The sequence below is a fragment of the Daphnia magna genome, linkage group LG1 (genome assembly GCF_020631705.1).
Source record: "Daphnia magna isolate NIES linkage group LG1, ASM2063170v1.1, whole genome shotgun sequence".
NCBI classification, from domain to species: domain Eukaryota; kingdom Metazoa; phylum Arthropoda; class Branchiopoda; order Diplostraca; family Daphniidae; genus Daphnia; species Daphnia magna.
Genome location: NC_059182.1, coordinates 11,092,683 through 11,103,323, shown reverse-complemented (window position 1 = coordinate 11,103,323; position 10,641 = coordinate 11,092,683). Strand labels below are relative to the sequence as shown.

General features: G+C 37.7%; 1 pseudogene; it reads left to right on the top strand.

The window, feature by feature from the left end:
* Positions 1-4,496: 4,496 nt before the first annotated feature.
* Positions 4,497-6,848, top strand: LOC123473707 (annotated as a pseudogene).
* The last annotated feature ends 3,793 nt before the right edge of the window (positions 6,849-10,641 follow it).

Genomic DNA, 10,641 nt, shown 5'->3' with positions numbered 1-10,641 from the left:
GTTGTAAAACACTTGATTTTTTTCGATAACAAATCACCAACAGGATTTTTAAGAAGTCAAGATGATGTCGAACTTAGGTTAAACCAGAAGTGTATAAATTGCAATTATACGATTTATGCTAAATATTTTTGAAATTTTAAAATTCAGCATGATTTATTAAGTTTAAAGTAGTTTTTTATTATTTTTAATTAAAATCCTATCATAAGTATACTTGCTTCGAATATTATTAAATGCCGAATAATATATATTTTCTGTAAGTTAATTTCCAATGGCTTGGTTCCCGTAAGCTAAACGGCAAACCTGTGCAAACAAACTCACGACTTACATATATTTTATTCATTTTTTTGTAATAAATTTAAAAATAAACCACCCGGCAAATAGATAACTACTCCTTTATTTTTTAAATTTTTTGTATTGAATGCTGGACTTAAAATAAAAATACTTTCAAGGGAAAAATTTTAACACGGTTAAGTTCTCCCCTTTTGGAAACAAATAAATTTGACAATTAATAATGAAACCTAGCGATCGGCCCCAATTAGCTCTAATCGAGTTAACCGCCCCGCACCGATAAAGTGAATTCGGGGCTGAATTGAGGTGCCACTTTTTCAACCGGGGCGGTGCGGGGAAAAATTTAAGGTCAACCCGTTGCCCCGACGCAATTTTTAAAAAATACCGTTCTTTCGGTTTCAGAGTAAAAATCGGGGCAGGCGGTTAGATCCAGCTATTATCGGGGTTGTTACCGATAATACGTCGTAGCGTAAAAATTATGAAAAAATATTCATAAATAAAAAACTTGGGACAAAACGTTTTTTTATAGTTTTTGCGCTCTATAGATATACTCGACTCCATTGACAAAAGTAAAAAATATAATCCCTTTTTTTAACGTAATAATTTTGCAAAAATGAATAGATCTTATCAAGAGCTATCTATTCCTGTATTTTTTTTTCAAATATAGAGCTTATAGTTTACCGATTATAATTCATTTAGTTTCACGATCTGTCAAACCACACCGACAAAAATATCCAATCGGTTTAGTACTCGGTTAGGTATTTTTTTAAGCAAAATTTTAACGGAAGTGGATAGCCCCTATCATCGGCTATCCATTACTGTAAAAAATATATATTTAGACCTAATATTTTTACCTATGAAGCTATTTTAATTTTGTGTACTGGGATAGAGGGATTACCCGAGACACGTTGAACCGCACCGACACCGACGCACCACATCGGGGTTTTGTGTAGAGGTTGCGCTAGTATAGTGAATTGAGCTGCCTATCTCTTGCTGCAAATTGAGGCCAGGGACCTGAACCCTACCAGGAGTTGTCGTCATGGTTTTCCTGACAGGGTTCAGGTCCCTGAACGAGATGGAGTTGATATTAGACGAAAGTTCGCTTATAGACCTGTTTCGGATGCTGAGTTGCCAAGTTTCATCAGTTTTATTATGGGGCACATTTTTGTAAAAGATTTTGTTATTTAACCTAATTAAAGTAAATGTAAAATTTTAAAAACCACTGTTCCTCCTATTGGGCTGAGAGGACTGACATCACCGATGCATTTTGAGAAATGGCAACGCAGCATCCGACACAGGTCTTCTTAATTTTATAGTTAAAAAATCCTTTTTTGACAAATTTTTTATTCTTATTTCCTTTCATTTTAGCATTATTTGGTGCCTCAGACGGGTCATAAAAAATATAGTATTAATGGATACCATATTTCATTACATGCTAACTGTGGTCTGATACTGTTGCTGGGACACCATAATAGTTGGCTCTTAATTAGTAAGCATCATCTAGACGATAACTGTTAGCTAGATTATAAGTGTACGCGGCTCTATAGGAATAAGTACCGGTGCAGCTTTGCCATAAGCATCACCTTAGATGTGCGCGACCAACCTGGCGAAATAGGTTAAGCAGTGTTTCCACGTTGTAAGCTTTTGCTAAATTTTTAAGCTTTTACGATCATTCCGACATAACACAATGCAGTCTGTCGGATGTCCGGATGTTGAGTACATCTTTTTGATATCCGCCGGACAGCCCGATATCCGATTTGGATGTTCTATGGATGTATTTTTTTTGTGTTGACCGCCCTCAACAGCGCCGTCGGACATTCTAAGGATATCCGAACGGGCTTTCATTTGGCTATAAATATGACATATATGGACCTCTAATCTTTAAAAAACATTAGGCTATATCTGGATTCGAATTCGGGTCTCCGCAGCACAGTCGAATATTTTTCCACTGTGCCAATAGACAAATATACTATTCATCATTTTCGAATAATCGAATCGAATTGTTGTAAAACACTTGATTTTTTTTCGATAACAAATCACCAACAGGATTTTTAAGAAGTCAAGATGATGTCGAACTTAGGTTAAACCAGAAGTGTATAAATTGCAATTATACGATTTATGCTAAATATTTTTGAAATTTTAAAATTCAGCATGATTTATTAAGTTTAAAGTAGTTTTTTATTATTTTTAATTAAAATCCTACCATAAGTATACTTGCTTCGAATATTATTAAATGCCGAATAATATATATTTTCTGTAAGTTAATTTCCAATGGCTTGGTTCCCGTAAGCTAAACGGCAAACCTGTGCAAACAAACTCACGACTTACATATATTTTATTCATTTTTTTGTAATAAATTTAAAAATAAACCACCCGGCAAATAGATAACTACTCCTTTATTTTTTAAATTTTTTGTATTGAATGCTGGACTTAAAATAAAAATACTTTCAAGGGAAAAATTTTAACACGGTTAAGTTCTCCCCTTTTTGGAAACAAATAAATTTGACAATTAATAATGAAACCTAGCGATCGGCCCCAATTAGCTCTAATCGAGTTAACCGCCCCGCACCGATAAAGTGAATTCGGGGCTGAATTGAGGTGCCACTTTTTCAACCGGGGCGGTGCGGGGAAAATTTAAGGTCAACCCGTTGCCCCGACGCAATTTTTTAAAAATACCGTTCTTTCGGTTTCAGAGTAAAAATCGGGGCAGGCGGGTAGATCCAGCTATTATCGGGGTTGTTATCGGATCGATCGGATGAAATATTCAATCGATTAAATTTTGCATCGATGAATCGATTGATTGCAATCGGGGTAGCATCCCTGATTAAGTACCTCGAGTAAACCCCAATTGAATTCGGGGAGAAGAATTTTCCACCCTGAGCCATGCCTCGATGGCCCGAAATGAGAAACCTGATTGGCAAAAAAGGCCCTGATTCGGACATCCGACGGCAGAAATGTGCTATATGGGTTGTAAGCTTCAGCTTTTTGTAACTTTTTTTAATATTGTGTAAGTTTTTTCAGCAAAATGGAACCAGATGCATAGATTATATGGTCAAACTACTCCTGTACGCACGACGTCACTTTACGCGAACCTCGCTCCCTCCAACAATGCTGCTCCAAGCGGATTTTAACTGGGATAGGATGGATAAAGGATACTAAGGATGGCGTTTTGCATTGCGGTTGGTGCAGCACTGTCGGAGGGATCGTGAGCGTTAAAAAATCCGATTCACGAAATGTGACGTGGGCAGGGTTTATTTACAGGCGTTTAACATGGAGTACTTTAACCATCTAATCTATGACTGTGATGGAACACTTAGTCTTTTTGGCTAATTTTGGGGCTGCACATTGCTGTCTTCTGCAGGTGGTCTGGTAACTTTTGTATTATAAAGTGGGACAAGTTGTCTAAGCCAATAGCAGAAACAAATTAGCAGACAAACTTTAGATTTTAAAACTCAATACTCATACACCATAGAAGAAGATCCAAATTTCGAATGCGTGTATTCATATCCACATGCGTATGTTTATACGAAATTTCATTAATCTACGACGAAGTGGTTGGAATCCCTCTAACGTACTTGACGTTTCCTGCAGAAACCACAAAAATTTTGTATGAAATGTTCAAAAACACAATCGCAACATGCCTTAAAAATACCAACCTTGCCACACCCGTGTGTGAAGACTACAGAGAGTTGTATAAATCCAGACCACAACGTTCTCTTCTTCAAGAAGTGCACTTTCTTTTCGACACCCAAGTCGAAAACGAACAACTTGGGATTCGCCTCTACAGTATTTCATACGCCTGGGGAACTCTAAGATTGGCACATAGAAGACCAAAGATAATCAAGGAAGATGGAAAAATCGTACAAAAGGATGCAACAATATACATTACTTACGAGTCCGGAAGCAGAAACCCTTTGACAACGTACAGTCAACTTTCAAAGGACGACCCTCTCCCATCAGGATCGAAATTTGAGTACATTGTCGACCAAAAGATACGCATACAAAATACTCATACCTGCATCACGGAGACAACACACGATTACATATTTGCTGCAGCCTGTTCAGAGGAATCAACGAGATGGATTTTAGAAAAAGAGAATAGCTATCTAATTTCCCAAGAATCAGAAATGTGTCTTACCGTAGGGGTCGACGAAACCTTAAAATTGGAAAAGTGTGCTTTGGAAAGAGATACCAGAAAAAACCAGCAGTGGTTCTTTCAAACAATAAGTACCAATCCGGATGTTATAGAAAATTTTTCCGACGTAACATTGCAGGATATTCAAGAAGTCCGATTAGAACAACGAAGAGCAATTACAACCACAATCAACTCACCCATATTTGGCGGTATCTTGAAAGCAAATCACGGCAGTGGTAACATCATCTGGGACATGATCGCCTGGGGATTGTTGAAAAATGGACAATATGCGAACGGGAAATGTGTCACACATCATGGGCTTGAAAAACAACTAACCATGGAAGATTGTGACACAGATTGGACAAAATGTCAAGAAGAACTAAAAACATTTATCACAAGTAACGATCCCCTGGTGCAATCACAAGTATCCGTAGGAAACTGCAGTAAAGCAACTAACAAAGGCCAAGCTTTCGAGTATACGTCTGATTTCACCATTAGACCGTTCAACACTAATGCTTGCGTCAAGGCAAACACAACGATGCTTATTCTACAGGAATGCGCCAACACCAGTTCAATTTGGGGCACTTTCAAACACACAGGACAGCTCATGGCAACAGACAGAACTGGCCTACATTCACCGGCGTCAGACAGAAAATGTCTCACACTAAAAGTAGGACGTCTGAGTTTAGGACATTGCCACGGTTCAAGTAGAAAACAACAGTTTAACTTCGAATATCGAAACCCGCACCAAATACGGACGCTTTCAGCAGCAGCCATTATAGCGCTTCACACTCAACAATCATTGGACGGAACACAACTCCCACTTATACCCCCTCTTCTCAAAAGAGAAAGTAAAGCAAACAACGAAAACTTAACCACGCCCACCACACAAAAATCTATTTCATCTACTTCAAGCACCACAACGATAGTAAAACCAACTACAAAATTAAGCACAACCACAATTAAAACAACAATAGCCACAACAGCCATAAAAACGACCGTTAAAAGCACATTACCGACAACTAGGCTTACAACAACTACTAAGCCTACGACTACCACAACTAAGCCTACGACTACCACAACTAAGCCTACAACTACAACAAATAAGCCTACTACTACAACTACTACGCCTACAACTACAACAACAAAGTCTACGACTACAACTACTACGCCTACAACTACAACAAATAAGCCTACAACTACAACCACCCTGCCTACAACTACAACTACCACAGCTACAACTACAACTACTGATCCAACAACTACAACCACTAGGCCTACAACTCCAAGTACTGAACCTACATTGCCATCAACTACAACTGAAACCACGTCCACTGCACAATCATCAACGACAACTATAGCGACAACAACAACTGAATCAATACGCAATTCAACAACACCTCCCACAACAACTGAAAAAATAGAAGATCCTCCAGTTACGAAAAATCACACCAGTATGGAAGATGCAATAATGGAAATTATTGATGACACTGAACAAACAGCTCAGCAAGAAATACCCGAGGCAGCATGTTTAACACTAGAACAAGTACCGAAGGTACCAATAAAAGACGAAACAGAAAGCGGTCTACCCCAAAATATAGAAGAATTCGGTGACAAGATTAAATTCGAAATTTCAAAAATGCATGAGCAATATAAAATAAGTATAGAAACAGAACACGAAAACAAACTTGCAAAAGAAATCCGCGACGTATATTGTCAACTATCAACGATAAAGAAAACTCAAGCGGTGATTTTAGCTCAAAGTAACGGAATTCTTGCTGCTTCAGCGCTTGGATTACCCATCTGTACGAGACTGCAAGGCTTCGGACAAGCGATGACACTTTAACAATGTGAAACCAAACGGATTTTCATCTCCGCAAAAGAATCCAAATGTGGATTTCAACCATTCTTTACCTATGAAGATAAAAACTGCACAATTGGAGTAGATGGATGGTCCATACACCCATATTCCGATTGCTTTCGGAAAACTCATTTGGTAAATTTAAATGGATTCCATCACACCTGGGAACATAATTCAACAGACGGAGAATGGGTAAAACAAAAAGCAAGCATTCACATGCCGAACTTAGACCTTATCACAGAGTTCGAAGAGTTGCACTTGAATGATTTCGACTACAGTTTGAAGAGCCATCCAGCGCATGAAACAATGGAAATGGAGCAATTGAATATCCTAAACGATTTAGTAGGCCTAATGCAGGAATCAAATTCAAAATCAATTTCTGACATAGTGATGTCAGAAAAACAGGATAATCCGTTAGGAACTATGTTCTCATGGTTCAACACATTAAAAATTCTTATCCTATCTATTATCGGATTCATTATATTCATAGTATGCCTACGCATATTGATCATTTGTGATCCTTTCACAAGAATCATGGAAAAAAATCGCCAAGCTAGAAGATTAAGACGATATCGAATCAATATGGAAGAAGCGCATGAATTAACTTCAATGATCCCAAATTCAAGCACTCAACCACCAGAAGAAATAATAGAACAACCATTCACTAGGATGACGGCTCCTACACCTCTTACCATGGAAAGACCCACACAATTACGCACAGCTCAACCAAGCGCGCCGAAACAACGTAATATTTACCCTATTATGGAAGAAAACTGGGAATCCGATCAAGCTCGCAAATGCACAGGAAAACACACGACTTGCACTTACGTTGTGGGTTATGGAATGGTATGGGAAGACCTTTGCAGATGCTCAACGGAAACTGAATCTAAAAACAACTAACCTTTAAAATAAATATATATAAAAATAGCTACAAGCAACAACGAGCAAACACAAAAACGAACGAAGACAGGAAAACAAAAAACCGACGTAAAAGAGCGTCAAGAAAAAACTGAAGGAAGAAAAGAGAAGAAAAGCATACAAGAAAGATGATTGATGAATGATTGAAATCTGTAGTAGCATTCCAGTAAAAAAGAACGTAGACCATCAATTATTAACTAACACTTTATTAGCCTAAAGACAATGAATAACGGTACAGGAAACATATCTTGTATTTTGTGCCTCATACTATAGCCCAACAAACAAGAATAACGGTGAAGGAAAGAAAGTAAATGACGGGTAAAAACAAGTTTTCACCTAACCATTGCCACGCCACATGCCGAAGAGAAGTAAGGAGAAGAAGAAAATCAGAAGAAAAATAGGAAAATTGGAGGACCAATTTCTTCTTGCCGAAGGGGGGAAGGAATGTAATAGACCGCAGCAACTTCTCCCAGCAACAGCAGCCCCACCCAGCAAGAAGGTCGTTACGAATGCAACCTTCCTTGCGGATAATAGTTTATGACAAAAGTAAAAGTTATTGTAAACCCCTCCTTTCTTAACCTTCAATCTTTTGGTATGTAAGCGCATGGTTGTATCGAGTTAAGTAGAGTTAGTTTACTGGCAAATACACAGTCTAGAAACTATTACAAGTGTATTCACATGGAATACAAGTATATTTGATTCTGTTTACATAAAGAAGTAAAAACTAATGGTATCACAGTGTATTCATATAGAATACAAGTATTTTTGATTCTGTTTACATGTAGAAGTATAAACTCATAATATAACAGTGTATTCACATTGAATACAAGTATATTTGATTCTGTTTACATATAGAAGTAAAAACTCATGGTATCACAGTGTATTCACATTGAATACAAGTATATTTGATTCTGTTTACATGTAGAAGTATAAACTCATAGTATAACAGTGTATTCCCATTGAATACAAGTATATTTGATCCTGTTTACATGTAGAAGTATAAACTCATAATATAACAGTGTATTCACATTGAATACAAGTATATTTGATTCTGTTTACATGTAGAAGTATCAACTCATCATATTACAGTGTATTCACATTGAATACAAGTATATTTGATCCTGTTTACATATAGAAGTAAAAACTCATGGTATCACACTGTATTCACATTGAATACAAGTATATTTGATTCTGTTTACATGTAGAAGTATAAACTCATAATATAACAGTGTATTCACATTGAATACAAGTATATTTGATTCTGTTTACATGTAGAAGTATACACTCATAATATAGCAGTGTATTCACATTGAATACAAGTATATTTGATTCTGTTTACATGTAGAAGTTTAAAGTCATAAAATAACAGTGTATTCACATTGAATACAAGTATATTTGATTCTGTTTACATGTAGAAGTATAAACTCATAATATAACAGTGTATTCACATTGAATACAAGTATATTTGATTCTGTTTACATGTAGAAGTATAAACTCATAAAATAACGGTGTATTCACATTGAATACAAGTATATATGATTCTGTTTACATATAGAAGTTAAAACTCATGGTATAACAGTGTATTCACATTGAATACAAGTATATTTTATTCTGTTTACCTGTAGAAGTATAAACTCATAATATAACAGTGTATTCACATTGAATACAAGTATATTTGATTCTGTTTTCATGTAGAAGTATAAACTCATAATATAACAGTGTATTCACATTGAATACAAGTATATTTGATCATGTTTACATATAGAAGTAAAAACTCATGGTATCACAGTGTATTCACATTGAATACAAATATATTTGATTCTGTCTACATGTAGAAGTATAAACTCATAAAATAACAGTGTATTTACATTGAATACAAGTATATTTGATTCTGTTTACATGTAGAAGTATATGTTAGATTTAACTTATTTAGTACTAGTGTAAGTAATGAATAAATAATAAGGCAGACACAAGTTACACTAAGTTTACCATACTTTTATTGTAGAATGTTATCACTTGACACGCGTATATAGAGATAGAGCGAGATCAGTAGAAACACTTGACAGGTTAAGAATAGTTGGTCTTGCCAGCAGACTACTCTGTCGGCAAGACTAGTGAGGTATAGTCACACCTGGTGTCACTATTCGGATGTTCAGCTTGCTCTCATCTTCAACACCTCCCCTCAAGCTGAAGATCCTCTGGCGTCAATAATCCCCATCTTATTACGCAGTTTTTGGAAACGGTTAGTCTCGAGGGGTTTTGTTAGAATGTCCGCAAGTTGGTCCTCTGTTGCAACGTACTGTAGGTCGATTATCCCATTCTTGAGTTGTTCCCTAATGAAGTGGTATTTGATTTGTATATGCTTCCTTCTTTGATGAAACTCTGGATTTTTGGCTAGGCGGATTGCACTCTGATTATCACAGAGTAGAGGTATGGGTAGTGTTTGGTCCTGTCCAATCTCCTTTAGCAGCCGGTCAATCCACACGGCTTCTTTCGATGTTTCACACCCTGCTACATATTCCGCTTCCGTGGTCGATAAGGAGGTGCATTTCTGTCTTCGGCCTGCCCACACCACAGGTCCTCCATGGTAGAGGAAGATATATCCAGTTGTCGACCGCCTGGTGTCTTGTTCCCACGCGAAGTCGGCATCACTGTAGGCTTTTATCACTGGTTGGTTGCTACTTTTGAAGTAAAGCCCATGGTACGGCGTTCCCGCAAGGTAACCGAAGATTCTTTTTACGGCACTCCAATGCCCGTTACCTGGATTCTGGCAGAACTGGGATACCTGCCCCACTGCAAAAGCTATGTCTGGGCGAGTAGTCATGGCGAGGTATAGGAGGGATTCAACAGCTTCCCGATACGGGATCTTTTCCATGTCTCCTTTCTCCTTCTCGGTTTTTGGCGACATTTCCGTACTTAGGTGTGTATGAGGATCTGCGGGTACTGGTTTGGGATGACAGTTTTCCATTCTGAATTTCTTCAGCAGTGCCAGAGTGAACAGCGGTTGTGCTGCTGTAAGTTCTTTGTTCTTTCTGTTTCGGGTAATTTCGACTCCCAGAAAACGCTCTGCATCCATGGTGCGGATCTGAAATTGCTCTTCCAAGTGTTTGATGATCCGCCTGAGGCTCCCTGCTTGGTTACTGCAAATTAGGCCATCATCAACGAAAAGCGCCAGGATCGTGAACTCCTCCTCTTGATGATGGTAGTAAATGCAGGGATTTGCATCGCTCCTGACTAGGCCGAACTTGATCAAAAATTCGTTGAATCTGTTATTCCAGGCCCGTGGAGCCTGTTTCAGGCCATATAAACTTTTGATTAGTTTACATACTTCCATCTCACTGCCAGGCACCACAAATCCTTCCGGCTGTGACATGAAAATCTCCTCATCTAGTTCCCCATACAGGAACGCGGTTTTGACATCCAGCAGGACAGTTTCAAG